The 17,221-nt window shown below is 40.4% G+C and overlaps 1 protein-coding gene across 1 annotated transcript in view; it reads right to left on the bottom strand.

Moving 5' to 3' along the window:
• The window catches only part of tiam2a (TIAM Rac1 associated GEF 2a), a 73,527-nt gene that overhangs the window by 48,352 nt on the left and 7,954 nt on the right, over positions 1–17,221 (bottom strand). The window contains 1 exon segment of the mRNA XM_055038167.1: positions 423–513. The gene's annotated coding sequence lies outside the window, so the exon portion shown is untranslated.

The raw sequence follows: 17,221 nt of genomic DNA, 5'->3' as shown, positions 1-17,221 counted from the left end.
TATGTCTAAGATGTTCCATATTCTTTTAAACAAAGGTAGCAATAATCCCATCTCATCTGATCGTTAAAGATTAGGTCTACACCTCAAACTTTTTCTAACAGCAAAACCCTGTGAGATAAACAGGTTTCTTGGCTGACATGGTTGTTATGTGTGACAATACTCAGAACAATAGGAAATCTGTCCACAGCATGTTTTCATTGGAGGGTCAGAGCCGTGACCAGACCAAGATTACATTACAGAGCTGTACAACATGAATCGCAGGAAGACTGCTCTTACGTAACAGGTACAGATCAACCCTTACAGTCGACTTTAAGACGTTAATTTAGCTCACCAAGCAGATTAAGAACAACTAAGCGGGATGGGGAAGGAGCATAGATCATTACATGCATGCTGCTTAAAAAAAAAAAAGAGACAAAACTCACCTCTTAGAAAGTCTTCTTTCACAATTTAGAGTTATCTGTGCCTCATTTTCCAAAGTTAACTCATTCCTTTGTTGTGTGGCTCACCTGTAACCTGGAACACAAACAGAAGAAGAGGAATTAATCTTTCCACTGCACTGCAAATTGCTTTGTTTATGAGCTCTGTGCTTCATAAAAGGTGTGCAACCTAAAGATCAAAACATATCCTCTACTTTTTAATGTTGTCATCTGGTGACACAGACAAATCAGGCCGCAGCTGAATTAAAAAAAGGGTAAGGATGTTGGTATAGAACTTGGAAAACTCTTTGCAAAAACTTATTCAGGCACTGCCTGAAAGGCAAACACATAGTAATGCAGAAATGTATGGGATTTCACCCAGGAATTTCAGGATAAACTTCCTACAGCACTACTGGTCTGAAAAAAAAGAAAAAAAAAAGAATCATTCTTCCCTTAATCATCCATCCAAATCAAACATATGTTGCATTTTTCCACCTCCCCACATGTAAATGACGTCTCTTTTCATCAAGTCCGGGAAGGCTTTTCAAAGCCGGCTACAGTTTAACCGTTTGTTTATTTTTAAACTTTGGATTCCTCTCGCTAGCTTAGATTTTTTTTTTCTCTCCCCCCTTCCTCTCCTCATTTCCAAATTTGTCTGAAAGCACGATCCAGGGCAAAGGAAGCAATGAGGAGTGATATTTGTGGAGACACTGAAGCGCCTTTTGGCATCTTGAGGAAGCGTGAATGTTGTGTGCAATGTAACCTAACTGTACAGACTTAGCTCAAACACATAGTGGTAAGGCCACTGAGCTTTGCAACACACGAACAGCATGTGTCAGCATGTGTAAGGTTGCAGGGTAAATATACCCCTGCCAAAAGTCCTAAACTCCTGGCTTAAGTGATCTGCACCACTGCGGTAGGAGTTTAACTGCTTCTGTAGAATAAACCTTGACTGTTTAGCAAGATTTAAATAGTACTGGCAGTGTGAAGGCACTGCTGTTCAAGAGTCCAGTTCATATGTGAATCCACAGCATTTTATATGCAAGGGGTCCTGAAGCTCAAGGACAAGCTGAGAAGAGCCACCAGGATTTTCTCCTTCTGCTTTGATGGAGAGCAGCACCTGATAGTCCAGTGGAAACTTGGCTGCAGACATCCAAGGCTCCTAATGAACTTGACCCATCATTCTGGGCTGATCGGAAGATTAGCTAAACACTGGTTTCATTCACTGAGTCCAAACCAGCAGAGACTGAATTCAAGTAGAACTGATCCCGAGAGGAAGACAAACTATAATTCTGGACCCACTTATTAAAGCAGTAAAACACCAATAATTTTCACCCTTGCTGGAGCCACATTGCCAATGAATCCAAAGGCCAAACTATATATGGACTCACTTTGTATGGGAGATATTGGTTGGAATATTTCAATTCCCTTTACTTTCTAACTTTACCTCCTTTTTCGTGCATGCCACCATCTTGCAATAACCTAATTCAGGCAGTCGATCATATGATTACTACCAACATTAAAGAAGTAAAACCAAAAGGTTTTCAAATGCCTTTACATGAATAAAGAGTAGCATAGAATTCTGTTTGTTAAATGAAGACTGAGAAAGCAGCTGCTGACGACACCAGAAGTCAACATAAAGCCAGTTGTCGAACTTGTCACAGTCACTGCTTTCAATGAGGACCACTGCTGATGCTTTCTTGCAAAAGTTTATTCAGCCAAAGCAGGCCAGTGAGTATGAAAGGCTCAAAGCCATTCCAACACACAAACCCCTAAGACGCACACGTTTGCCGTCTGCTGCGAGTTGAACTGGCGCATTGTGTGACTTCACTGGGAAAACAAGACACGTCTTCCTTTTTAGCAGCAAACCATTGCATCCAGCCTTCAACTCACCCTCCCTCTTTCCCTTCAGCCCTCTGTTCTCATCAAAAAGGCTTGCTAAGGACCATCTGCTCTGGGGCCAAGGGACCACTGCCACTCTTGTGCCCCTCGGTACACCCTGTGACCTGGAATTCTTCTCACGCCACCCCTGGGTGACTCCTACGTAAGCCTTGTGTTTAGTCTAACAGTGCCTCCAGACAGGGATGCTCCAAAAGAATGGACCACACCTTGTTGTGGTATAAACACAGAAGGTGCTTTAAGTGTTAAAGATGTAACTGACTTTTTCCTACATAAAGACCACCATGTATTTGTTAAACAGGAGCTTAGCTTCAAACTATTTATACAAACCCATACAAGATTGAGGAGTCTAATGTTGAATGGTCTTGGTTTTAGCTCCAAACTATTTACACACACTCGGTCTCAAGTTAGCATTCATAATAGATTTCATTTGTCTAACATGGCAAATATAAATCTGGACAAACAAAGAACTCAAGTGGGGTTCCTTGAAGCTATGTCTTCATATCCTTTGTGTGCTATCAAAGCAGATTACATAATATCACATCTTGCACTGTGTTTATTCACAAGTTTATGTGTCTACAACAATCCTTCCACTTTCTAAAGCTTTGTTTACTTAAACCGCTGTCTGGAAACTTCAAGTATTTTCGGAAGTTTATTGGGGAAAAGTTCCACGTTCAGATGGCACTGCGTCACTGTTTGGACGAGAGACACCTTGAATTCAGTGTTGTTGTCATGTCAGAGAATTACGTGGTGTTGTGATTTTGTCGCCTCATCAAAATGTTTCTGAAAAGTTCCAGTCTGAGATCTGGTTCCAAAGAGTGCCTGTGTCAGAGACTCCAATCAATGGTGAAGAAGCTGGACCACAACAAAATGCTACAGTTTCACTGGAAACCAGCTCAGTGTTTCCATAGATTAAATGGGTAGCAAACATTTGGTTAATTTAAATGAAATATGACTGTTCCCTCCAGATTTCCTGAGAATTTCCAAAACAATTTGTTCAGTAAATTCTCAATTTGAATTAGTCTTTTACCTTATTTTAAATTTAATCTTTTTTTTTTTTTTTTTTGTATTTTTGACCTGACATTTCTCATACAAAACACAAGTCTGGGTAGTATTGTCAGTACAATATCTGAATACCATCAAATAATTCATTCCCAATGCGTCAAAGGCAAATGGGACTGGCTGAGATCTTACTTGACAAATCAGAACTGTTATTTATGGATTACAAATCAGATCAAATGTGGGTTTCTTAAGACAAAATTGTTGGGTCACTTTTATTTAATCATATGACTCTGCTTTAAATTAGTATTTTATAGAAATCAAATAACTCAGTTATTTGATTTCTTTGTTTTTCTGTGAAGCCCATTAAATTACCACATAAGCCTGCACATGGTTTTTCTCCAGAAAAGCTTCATGATCACATTTGTCCATTTTTTCAACAAACTGCAGCTACATTTTAGTAATGCTACAAACCTTGTTTGACCTTTAAGTTGTTTTCTTATAAAAAAAAAAAAAAAAAAAGTTTGTGTTTTTTTTTTCCTAGCAGAAAAAAAGATCAGAAACAAGAAGTGCAAGTGACAAATTCTTAGTGAGGTTGAGTATTACAGCACTGCAGTTATAGCTATGAGGTCATCTGCTCGTAGGGGCTGAATCGGGCTGCCTTCCCCCTGTCAAATAACAACCCATGAGACTCTTATCACTTTTCTCAGGGCCGGCAAAAACAAAGCTCCTAAAGCTACAAAGTTTATAGTTGGTTTTGCAACCATAAACTTAGAAAAAAGGAAAACAACCACAACAGGAAGTGAAGGAAAGTAGTGTAACTGGAGAAAAGAACATCCCATCTCCTGCTGTGTTTCTGTCATCTGAAGAAAACTTAAAGAATCACACAGTTGCTTGCTTATGAGTAGAAATGTCTCTCTATGAATCACTCAGAAAGCTCATATTACTGTGTGGTGAATCCAGCAAAGCCACTAAACATCCATCAGAGTGCTTGTTAAGTGTTTTCCGGACTTTCTCATTATGCATTTAGAAGCTCCGTGGAAGGCTACCGACCAAGAGTGACATGGCATCCCCCAGGCAGAGATTTATACACGTATGCTATGTTCGTTTCAGAGCGACCTGAAGAGAATTAAAGTTTCCAAACAGCTTAAACTATGCATCCATGCATCTAGATATAACTTTTAATGTTTTGGTCAACAGATGCCAAAAACCTTGTAATACATCAACAAAATTGATAAAGGCTGTGACTGTGAAAGGTCACTTTAGAATATCAGTGTTTACAAAGCAGCATCCTGAAGAATCCACAGGAAAGTATGCCAGAGATTAAACTTATGAAAACATAATTAGGAGATTCACCAAACACACACACCTGTGCAGCTAAACAATAGGAATCAACCTCCTCACCTTGACTCCCTACTAATCCACCAAACAGCAGAAACAAAGGGATAGGAAGATAAAACAGAATCCATAACATGGCTTACCTCCGTGGCAAAGGCTTTAATCTAGAAGCTCTTTGAAGAGCCTGCAAACTAGAAATCACACTGGTACTCTCTTGACTTTCAAAGTGGACTCTGTCTACCAGTGCTCATAGTCTTAAAGCAGCACACACACACACGCTCCATCTGACTCACTCACCCAGACACACTGGACGACACGTGGAAACTCCCTCCCGGCTTTGGAGGAGCAACGAATCACAGTCCTCTTAGGGTGGCCCTGGGTTACGCAGCGGCAGCAGGAAAAGCCAGAAAGCAAAGAGGAGGGAGAAGTGAAAAGTTCCAAACATAAGAACTCACTCAGGACAAGACACCAAAAGGTTTTGTAGCACTCATCTATTAAGAGTGTGAGGCAAAAAAAAAAAGAAAAATGCTTGACTGGGTAACTGATTTCTTTTTCCATCATTCAGCTTTTCCGTTAGAAGGGAGGAGGAGGATGCAGGGTTTGTAGCAGCCAAGGAGGGTTTTTTTTTTCCAAAGAGTTTGAGGCGATTGGGCGAGACAAACTGGCGTGTAATGGCTGCAGTACTGCCTGGGAGGGCGCAATGACTGGAGCTCTTGTCTGACCCTAAATACCACAATGACTTCAGGAGGAGGCCAGAGGAGAAGGAAAGAAAGAATGTGTGCATACAAGTGTCCTAGGAGTAAGGGTAAGTGGGGTAAAAAAAGACCATGGAGTGATTAGAGGTAGTCAACAGGGAGAGGGTATGGAAAATCACGGGACATAAAGAAATGTGGCGAAACTTTGGTTGAGTTTAGTTTCTCCAAAGTGACAAAAACATGTTGCAGGAGCAACTAACAATCAGCCAACATACACAAAGACATGTTTGATTGTCTCTGGTTTGCATCAAGAAAGTCATCCCCATGACCTAATGGGTCTACCACCATGACTTCTACCATATTTTTTTGGTTAATAAGATTGCAGGGGATGATTCTGCTCTTTAAGGTAGTGAGAATACAGTGAGTTAGGGTTATCAATGTTCCTTACCTGTATTTTGCTACATCCATGTTCCCAACTCTTACAACCTCCTAATGAACAGCATGCCCACAGCAGTCTGACCAGAGATCAGTCACAAAACATAAAATATAGCGAAATATCCGCGGTAAAAATTAAAGTGAGAAGTTGTCAGTTTAGAACAGGGGTGTCAAACTCCAGTCCTCAAGGGCCGGTGCCTTGCAACTTTTAGATGTGCCTCTGCTGCACCACACCCGAATAGAATAAAAAGGTCATTAGCAAGGCTCTGGAGAACTTATTTACACAAAGAGGTGATAAGGTCATTTCATTCCAGGGTTTTGTACCTGTTACACATCTAAACAATGCAGGACAGTGGCTCTTGAGGACTGAACTTTGACACTTGCGGTTTAGAAGCCCAAATAGACATGTTTTGATTTTCTGTACTTGCATTCCCACAGCATGATGCTCCCACCACCTTGAGCCATCATGTGGATGTTGTTTTCAGGTGAATGTCGCTTTCAGGGGCATGTGTCCCATAAAAGGCTAGTAGTAAACAGGAAACAAATGCATTCCACAACTTGTGGATTTTTTTTATTTTTTTTTGCATAAAATTTTGAATCCCATGCTTCATCTTCCTTCCACTTCACAGCTCTGTGCTATTTGAAGTTGGTTCATCACATAACATTCCACTAAAGCTGCACAGAAAGAAACAAAGTCGACGACATGCATTATCCTTTTCCGAACTAAGCCCAATCACAGAACATAAAGAAATGTGGAAAAACATTCCCTGGAATCAAATTCTCCAATGTGTTGTGACTAAGACTTGTCTCGGTGGAGACTGACCCAAGACCGCCGTCAGCCTAAAAGCACATGCAGGCCTCCATTTGTCTTTGGTTCACATAACTGTGGTCAAACTGGACCCATGCAAAAAGCCGCACGAGAACACAAAACATAGTCGGAGCTAGAAAATGAGTTTAGAAAGCTTTCACGTGCCAGTGGTTTATGTCTGAGTCACTCGAGTCACCCTTACAAATGAGAGCCGCTGCCTAGCCTACTACTAAAGCACCGACTTGATCTCTGCTCTAGAAAACCGTTGTCTTGAATTGCAATTCAAAGTCTTTTCCATGCCACGCTGCAGGAGCAGCTGTGGAACAGCCTTCAGCCAGCCTGCTGTCAACAGAGACATCAACCTAAAGACCTAATATCAGCCGTGCTCACCAGGACTAAACAACATTGTCAGCAGAACAAAAGTTCTCGTGGCCTAGTCTGGGATCTTCTCAAAAGCTTTTGTGCGCCTGTTGGAGCAGGCATCTTAGAAAGGGTTGGTCAACGCCATGCCTCAAGCAACAGAGACACGAAAACATTCAGACTCAGACGAAGAGAGAGGCTTGATGGGATGCATATTCATGAAGAGCAGGTGCTAGATCTAATTCCACCCGGCCAAATTATCTGACCCCTAATTATTATCAATCAAGACCCCAATAAGCTCTAATCTCCTGAGCTGAATTAAAACCCAATATATTCAGGCTCCGGGCAACTTACTTACCCACTGCACACACACCCCTTTAGGTAATTTTTATTCTTGTCTTGCACTTCGAAATGAATGCAGCACAGGAATCTGAAGGTCAAAGATTCAACATGCAGATATTTTGAACTACTATTTATGAGCAAAGGAATACAAGAAAAAATGAAAGAAAGCATGTCAAACAATTTCACATGATGCGAATCAGGAGCAGCATTTTTATGTTTGCAGGTATTGACAAAGCATTCATTCTTTAGCACGATAATGCTTTGAAAAAAGGAACTCAGCCCTCATAATGAGGTTCAGATGACTTCTGATGGCCCGATGTAACATAATTCAGTGCTAAGAAGACTGAATCTCCATCACACAAAGATGCTACGAAGATCCACAACAATTTAACAGAATATCACAGCAGGGAATACTCTAAACAGAACTTTAGCAAAGCTTATCTTATGTTTAATTTCACTAGGCTTTGCATTTAGAAATATAGCTTTTAAATCCAGAAAACAGTATCACTCAATAATCTAAAGGCCTCTGGAATGTCATTTTTTGTTTTTAAATTATAACTCTTAGAGAGAGATGTGCAGAGGAGACGGACAATTTCCAACCAGATTGGTCTCAACACCAAGTTACGGCTGTTCGGCTGATCAGAAGCTAAACAGTCTTGTTAACGACAACATTCTTCATAGTTCTGTCATTGCATGAAGAAGATTCAAAATAAAAACTATGAACAATATGTGTTTAAAATGAAGCCAGAGGAAGGTATGCAAGAAGCTATTTACAAAGGAACTGAATGGCTGCAAAAGAGCAAGAGAGCAAGACTTTTAGCCAATAACAGGAAGGCTGACAGCAAGACAGGTGATCTGCTTCATTACTGAATTTTCAACATGTCCTGGAAAAAATGGATTTTAAAATGCTGTTAAACTTTTACCTCAGACTTAAAGTAATCCATAATTTCTATTGAGATAGAAATAATGCTTTTGTATTAGCACTAGCCAGGCCAAGCTAATTAAAATGTCAAGTCCATATGATTTTTTAAATTTCAAAATGGTAAAATCCTATTCTCCCCTCTGTTCCGCTTATTAACAATTAAGAACCCCTCATCGGAGGAAGATCACAGAGAAATATTTACAATTCTGGTGTTAAAATCAAAGTTGGGATTTGGAAGGTCGAAGCGTTATCAATATTGGACACCAACCACATATTCAGTGCATCTTTTTGGACCAAACCAAACAAATATTTATCTTTTTCATTCCAGCCAATTCTAAACTTGTAGATCCATGTAGATGCAGCCTGTTTAGGGACTCTGCAGTGCCTCATCTGATTTTAATAACTACAGTAAGGCATCCATCCCCTTAATGTGGTGTTGCAGACATCTTAACCTTTTGAGTAAATCATTTCTTTTATGCAAAACACATTCATCACGTTGCATTTAATCTCAGGCCGATCGCCTGTGATAATCTATCTCTGATGAAAAACTCATATTGAAGCAGCGCTCGCTCATGGGAGCGGTCTGACAGATGGGGCACAAGAAGAGCATTGGGGCAGAATCGTGGGAGAGAGAAATATGAATCTTTAGTCGGCTCACTAATATTTCAACCACTTCCTCATACTTAAAGTAATCCATGATGGACGATGGAGCCACATTCGAAGCTGGGGGCAGTTTACAGTTTGATGCCATTGATTACTGTTGCTTGCTGGGGATTCCGATGGGCAGCAATTAGTGAACAAAATATCCCTCGGAAACAAATAAATGCATCTTAATTGCTTAATATTAGCGTCAATTAGTAGAGTGTCTCAATAAGAAGAATGGTTTGAAAAAAGATCAATGCGTCTGGAGAAGCATTTGAAATTAGCAGGATGGGGGATGTGGGGAGTGAGAGAAAGAGAGAGACAGACAGATGGAATTTACTTAAGCTGGGGTGCTTTGAATCAGGGTGAAAGGTCAAAGCTTTTGTTTCACGCTGGGCAACACCCTAACATCTATCCCAATCCGATCTCTGACAATTTAACTAGTGAAATGGATTCTTAGTATGTTTGATTGGCTTCTCTAACATGATTAAAACATTATCATCTCCCAATGTTGCATCAACAACAGTATAACATAAATTGTGAAATCTGCACAGCTCTTCAAACAAGTCAGCCCATGATGGATAGAGTTCAGCTTTTACTTTTAGAAAGATGCTTCCTTGCATGCAGACTGTAAATGAATTGGGTGCAGGTTGTAGTGTAATAATTCAGAACGATGAGGCAGTAACCTCTTCTGAAGGCATTGTTTACAAGAGACAATGACTCGAGATGTCCTCAAGGGGGTGTCGCTGTCCATCTGCTGCTTCACGTCAAGCACAAAGTGCCTTGCAACAGTTTTCATTCCACAAGATTTATTTATTTATCTATTTTGCACTTGATTATGTTACAACCACAAAAATCAAATACAGTTTAGTTATATTAATGGATCAATACAGTGAAGCACAAGTGGAAGGTTGAGACAAGTTAGTTAAACAAAATATTTAACTCATTTTATCAAAATGTTTTACGAATAAACATCTAAAAAGTGTGACATGCATTGGTATTTAGTCGCCCCATAATCAATAATATTTTGAACCAATTATAGCTGGATGTCAATGTTTCATTTGTCATTACTCATCTAGAAAGTGAAATATTTCCTTATTCTTTGTAAACTTCTTATATTAGATAAAGCATCTAAGTACAGCAATTTTTCATGTCTGTACATGTGATTTTCTGTTGGATTTAGCTCTATGCCGTGAAAAACACCTAGTGATTACTGCATTTACAATTGTGCTCTTCATCAATTTCTTTAACAGTTTAATTACAGAGGAAGTTAATTTTAGGGATTTGATAGGTCAAGGAACAACAAAGGACTTGATCCACTTCCAAATATGCAGCACTTCTCACGTCTAAAGATCTTTTCCTGCAGTGCAAGGACTGAAATCCCTGAAAATCAACTCTATAAATGTATGAGAGTCCCAGATTTCATCCGGCAGGGTTATACAGAAAATTCCTGGATGATAAGAGGACAAGTGATGAAATGAATGGCAGACGGTGCAAATATGTGCACAGTCACATGGTCAGATAAGAGACCTGAAGGTTAAGGGGCGGAGGAATGCTCAAGGATGATGGGACAAAGCATGGCAGTTTGTTCGTTCAAAGGGAGAGGAGTGATTCTCAATTATCTCACACATGATAAGAAGCAGAGGAAAAGTGTCTTTGAGGCCAAGAAATAAGGAGAAAGTACAACAGATACCCTTCAGGAAGGGCAGTCCTAATCGACGTCGTCATAAATAAGGCAGAAACTTTACCAAACTAACTTTTTTTTTGCTGAGTTAAAGCATGACTTCACATTGTGCTCGTTGGAACATGCAACATCTGCATTAAGCCCATTAACATGCTCTATTGTTCCTACTGGAATCGACTGCTGCTGTCCTTTGTGTTCTGCAGGATAATCAGTCTCACGCTACATGGTGCGAGTGATTAATGGTCTCCACCCACATCTCACTCACTCATTATCGCAGCAACATTCGCCATAGTGTACTGTGGCATTCTTGTGAGACACGCCGATCACTCCCTGAGGTGATCCATCAGAGACCATTGACCACTGCAAAACAAAAAGAAATCAAACCGTCTGCTGCTGAACATCACACAGCGGCAGCAGAGCTTTTACGTCGATTTGGAAACAGGTACAAATCTGTCAGAAACATTGATCACCGGATGCGTTTGGAAAGAGAAATGCATTGAGGGGAAGAGGTCGATTTAAAATACATAAAAGTTACAAAGTGAAGCACTAAAAGTATCCCAAAAGTGACCTGGGATGGTAGCAGCTCAGTCTACCCTAATACTGGGTAGCGGGGCAAACAACCAAACTCTGGCTCCGTCTCAGCAGCAGGGTAGGGCCCTCACAGACCATCCATATGCTCTGTGAGTGTATGTCTGCGTGGGTTAGGGGGGGCAAGCTCCATCCATCACTGCTGCAAGCATGCATTAATCCCTCTCTGCATTCTTGAGGAGCACTGACGCCAAATGGGAGTTTGCTCCTGCAGCCTCCCCTTCACAGGGTGCCCACTCTAGCCAGTCCAAGGAAAGACCCTCTTCCCCCCAAATGTGTTGGCAGTGACAAAGCTGATGAATTACCAGCATGTGATTCAGACTCAGAGAGCAAACGTCCTCTCCCTAAGCCAAGCTGAGCCATATGTTCATGCTAAACTAGCTGTAAAACTGGCAGTCGTTCAACTTTTATGGCCTATTAAAGGCCAAACTGTAGATCACAGTCAGGCCAAACATGGCATGCATCACTCAGGTCACTCTGATCGACTTACAACACAAGCAGTAGATCTTGGTATGATTAATAAATGGGAAATGAAAATATATCCAACAAGCAGGTTAATGTCACTCACTGCAGTTTATTCATCACACGTCTGCTTAAGCTTATAACCCTGACAACCTGACAGGAAGACGCCATGATGGTGCTTTAAGTGCATTAGTGTTGCTTAGACCAGCCTGGGCTCGTCTGGTTGGTTTGTGGTCAAGGCTAGCAAAGAACAAAAGGAGCTACTATTAGCTTTTCTCCCTCCATATTTAACAAGTCAGACCCAGTTAAGTGTTCTGGATTGATGTTTCCTGGTGAGTACACATTCAGGAGTGCATGTGTGAGGCATTTTAGCTAAATCAATCCTCTCTTTATGTGCTAATCTTGGCTTAGCGTGCAATCCGTTTTGCCTTTTCAAACTAAGACATTCAGAAAGAAAACCCTGAAATAAGTGAATGTTGAAAGTTAACATCCAAGGTAGAACTTCTATGGTGGATGAAGCCACCTGAAAACCATCTAATGCTAAGTTTTGTTCTTAGATTGTGGTCTCAAATCAAAGCCCAGTAAAAACAAGACTTTCAGGTTATTACCGTAGTATTTTGCCCACACCCATTAATATTTCTGTACAGTCAAATGTTAAATGTTCTTTAACATTGCATAGTTTTCATAAAGAACATTTCCAACATATAGCACAACTTTATAATCAAAGTCTGAGTTGTCAAACCCAACAGGTAAAGACAAACACACAGTGTAAAGGAAAGCCTAAAAATCGGTTTAAGTTATAGTTGCATTGTTGTATTCAACACCTTCTCAGCATCACGATATTCTGAACTTGAACAAAACCTTCTCACTTCTTCCTACGCCTATTCAGACACATTAAGTGGTACTTTTGGGTTATATATATTGTTCTGTGTATGTATGTATGCAGAGATGTGTTCAAATTGGGTATATACTTATCTTATGGAGTTATTCACGTGTGCATTCTGTTTTTATGTGTGTTCAGTCATGTGAGGGTGCATATGAGTATGTGTGCATGTATGTTTACATGTATGGATTCATCCTTGTGTCGGTATGTATTTGCTCTACACAGTGATGGGGACATGTCTGGAAAGAATCAATAACAATCAAAAATCAAATCAAACCTAGTGAATACACCTTCCTTAACACCACCCTCTTTTGGGAGACGATTACAAATGAGAAGAAGACTCAAAATTGGCCAATTTCTATATTAGGGATTGCCTTTCAGTTGATGTACACAAGAATGAGATTTTCACCTGATGTAGGAAGGCTATAATCAGTACAATAAAAGTGTTCCGATTCTTTTGTGCTTTCAACTTCCGTCTATCATCAAGCTGGAGTTTGACACTCTTTCTATAATCTCAGAGTTAAGAAATGAGCAGGGCAATCTGAAGTGCAGGCAAAGGGGTCCACGTGTGGCCCTAACTATGTGCAGAATTACCAGCTCGAAATCAAAAATGGCGCAGATTTGTCACAGGCAGTAGGTGGACGTGGACAAATTAAAAATATAAATAAGCTGAGAATGTTTATTAATAGAGCACATTTTATGATACAGTTTAATTTTATAGTAACTTACTACTTGAGCGTTATGTCAAGCTTTGGTGATTTGGCCCATGTAGAAAAAGTTTGAAAATTACTGCTTCAGGGAACCCACATAGAAACCACTGTTTTACCAGCTATCCTAACTGCACTAATAACCAACAGATGCTAAAGACAACTTAAATTAACTCCATGCGCATTTGTCTTTGCATAAACAGTGAGACTCTGTCTTTTAGTGTCTCCTTTCTCATACGCTGTGACATCATCTATGCTTGTATTGGCTGCTCACAGCAGAAATGGATAGGAAAACAATGATTCAACACAGAGAAAATAGAATAAATAACAATCAGTATAAGTTGGTCAGGCTTTTTAAAATGTAAATCAAAAATGCACAGAAAGATTCTGACTGGTGCATTCCTAACAAGAACATCTAAACCTAAATACCAGAGACAAACATGAGCTTGGCTGCATGTTCAGCTTCTTGAAAGCACTGATACTGGGTGTACAAATGAGACAAACAGGAACGCACAAACACGGCCAAGCTCTCACGCAGATTAACCCACAGGTGTGGATGCTTATTGGCGCTAGATTAAAGAAGAACAGTCATTTTAATTTTACTGTAGTTTGTCCACTTAGCAGCCTGTGTGCATAAATTTGCTAGAAGCTCCTGTGTTTGGTTTATTTGGTTTGACTCAAGGGAGTGGAGATCTTGTATACAAATGCCACTTGAGTCAACAGTTCAAAACCTACAGCCAGTAATTATCTACTTATATAGACAAACCTTCATAATTAATTTTGCCCCATTTTAAAGTTTCTGTACAACCTTCTTTCTGTTACCAAAACTGGGCAAGAGGTCTACTCGCAAGAAGTTGAGACTGCACAAAAAAACTCCAGTTTGCTGAGAAATAAAAAAATAATAATAATGTAATAAAAACAAATATTGCATCTTTAGTACAGTGGCACACTTAAGTTCAGAGAATCAAATAAGCTGAATGAGGCCGTTTGCTCCAGATCTGAATTATCACAAGAAATTAGTTGGCAGTCGTTACTGACCTATAATCCTCCACAGGTGCTAAACAAAGCAGTCAAGCCTTCACTTTGTATTCCTCAGATAAAGTTAAACACACGCAAACACAAAACAAAGACTGACCTGTGCAACCAGTTTTCGCATTCACGAGGATGAAGACCCACGTGAGCGCATTTGATTGCCACAGAGAAGTCACAGGCAAATCTCTGGAAAACAAACTCCTTTGTGCGACGCGACACAGCCTTTTGATTGAGGAATGTGCTTTTATAAAAGGGCTGATAAAACAGGAACAAGCCACTGCTGGCACCAGATGCCATCTCATCTGAGGGCACGGTGAAACATGGCAGAGCACGAGCAGATGTGCCACATGTGTACCTCTTTTACCGGCATGATTAAATTAAGGCCTCTGCCAAACTCATTATTATCCCATCCACACAGGGAGGCTCAAGAATGTCAATGAGGATCATGCTCATAATGCAGTTGTCACGCACAGCGCGTAGGAAACAACTTTTCACACAATTACAGAATAAATCAGCAACATCTTCGAGCTGACAGGCTTTCTATTGTGGTTTTGAAAAATGACAGGGCAGTCTTGAATTTTTATTCATTAGAAAAAAATTCCTCAACTAATTGAGTTACTGCTTACAGGCAGATGTGACAGGAAGGCAGGGTCCCACAGGATAACTTTGGGGGCAGAGGGGACAGGCAGATGCTTGGACCAGCAGAGGTCTCATAGGGCCAAGCTGTTCCATTACGAGAGGACAAGGGTGGCATTTATTCACAGGCCTCTCCCCCTGAGCAGGGATGGGCTTAGAGGGAACGGAGGGGGACACTTAACCCCTGAGGTAAAAGCCAATCACAAACCCTTTACTGTCTCTCTCTGCAGTAACTACTACAGTAACAGTATAGCTATTGTTACTGTAAACTGTAGATGAAAATTCATAAACAATTTAAATCCCAAGTAATCAAGAGAATTTACGTTCACAAGACTAACCCAATTTTAAAGACAGTAATGTCCACAAAGGCGCACAATTTGATCTGACTTGTCAGCCTGTAAAGTTTTCGGTGTGTGTGTGTGTGTGTGTGTGTGTGTGTGTGTGTGTGTGTGTGTGTGTGTGGTGGGGGTGTGTGTGTGTGTGTGTGTGTGTGTGTGAGGGGTGGGTGTGTGTGTGTGTGTGTGGGGGTGGGTGTGTGTGTGCGTGTGAGTGTGTCAGATTAAATTAAAAAGGCAGCACACCTTTTGAGCATTCCTGAAAAAAAAATGCTCAAAAAAGGCTGTTTTATTGAGTCTTTTTATTGCATTTTAAAGAACTTATCACCAAGTGGATTGTTTTGCTTCCAAAAATTAGCTTTTAATGGAAATATGTTGATTGAATGGGTTCCCACATATTGGCGACACAAAAAGGATGTCGGTAGTATATTTACTCCATAGATCATCACTGACAGAACTGTTGGTTAGCTTGTGGGAGTAAACAAGTTGGGCGGATGAGTTTCTCCTCACCCACAAAAACCTATATCCTTCAACAGGAAGCATTTAGATCTTTAGATCGAGCAGACCTACTGGCCAACCATCAGTGGTGCTTATGAGCATAAAGTTAAACAGATATGACTAGCTTGAAAAAGCAAGCAGACTGGGTGAAAGTGAGACTCGTACAATCACTGCATGGCTTCCTAATAGAGCGCTGTGACAGGGTTGCTTGGAGAGTATACACTTGGGGGAATCAGATTAATTTTGCTGGTCAGAACAGGAACAAATATGTCCATCTAAACGCTGCCAGATTTTTTGCGTTCTGAAGTACCGTTCTTGTCACAAGTGGTCAGTACCCGCTATAATAAATTACAGGCAAAACTTTGAGTTTCTCAAAACATTTGTCCTGTCTTCCAATAATTTATGGATAAATCTTCATACAACTATTTCAGTTTTGAGTTTAAGATGAAGCTTGAGACTTTGTGGTGACGATTTTGTCTTGGGTGGAAAATTATGCAGTGATGAACCAATTTTTTCATTCCAGGTGAATCATCATTGGTGTTCTGTAACTTTCAGCTGCTTCCTTGGCTGCATTTTGTTGGTTTTATGGGCTTTCCTACAATCCAAGCTATACAATTTAAAGGGAAGAGCTGTATCAAACTGTGATATATGCCTAGAAATAAAAATAAATTGGCCTAGAACTCCCACAGCTAAACTCAGCTTACTGCAAGGCTTGTCAAGAGGCCAGGACATTAAGCAGAATGATATGGATGGCGCTTGGAAAGAGTGAGTACAGTCTTCCAGCTTGTTAAAATACTTGCCTTTGGCACACTATGATAACATAATTGGCAAAAGCAGCAGGCAAGTCTGGGACCAAACATGAACATGTAGAGAATTCAGTGCATTAAACACATCGTTTTAGGGAAGCTTCCCACAAGATAATAGCCTATTGTGTGTTGGGGTACATTTAAAAGCCAGCTCAGCTCAGTGTGTAAGGCAAGACTGGATTGCGTTCAAGTTGTAAATTCTGAACATATTAATCAAATGGAGAAAAGAAAATGATATACGAGCCCAATAATACAACATGACCGAATAAGTTAGGCTTCCTCCTCCAAATAATCATTGCACGAATCAGGGAAAACCCAGATCCCGGTGGTTCACAACTCTTGTTACTAGCTTAAGGACTTTTAAGCTAGTTTGAACCCATGTATACACAGTAAAATACTTCTTTAAAATAAGCAATCACATGTTTCCATTGACAAAGAAAAAAGATAGTTCATTTGTAAACACAAGAGAAAAATGACAAATTATATCCACTTGGACTCAGGAAACAGGCAATCGCCAATAAAAACCAACATGTCAAAAAGCAAACGCAAAGCACCCGAGGACAGATAAGTGAAATTAAGCTTTCTAGTTCCAGTTTGTATTGACAGTGAAGACTAATTGCTGTAACACAGATGCCAAAGCGTATCCGCTTCAAGTCAGTGGGTTGACTGACACAACATCCCTCAGCTATTAGTCAGCAGTCAGGGCGCGCTCCCCGGTTCACCAACCTTAAGAG

This window comes from Poeciliopsis prolifica, unplaced genomic scaffold, assembly GCF_027474105.1.
Source record: "Poeciliopsis prolifica strain line A6 unplaced genomic scaffold, Auburn_PproV2 SCAFFOLD013, whole genome shotgun sequence".
NCBI lineage: Eukaryota > Metazoa > Chordata > Actinopteri > Cyprinodontiformes > Poeciliidae > Poeciliopsis > Poeciliopsis prolifica.
This window is presented reverse-complemented; position numbering and strand designations above follow the sequence as displayed.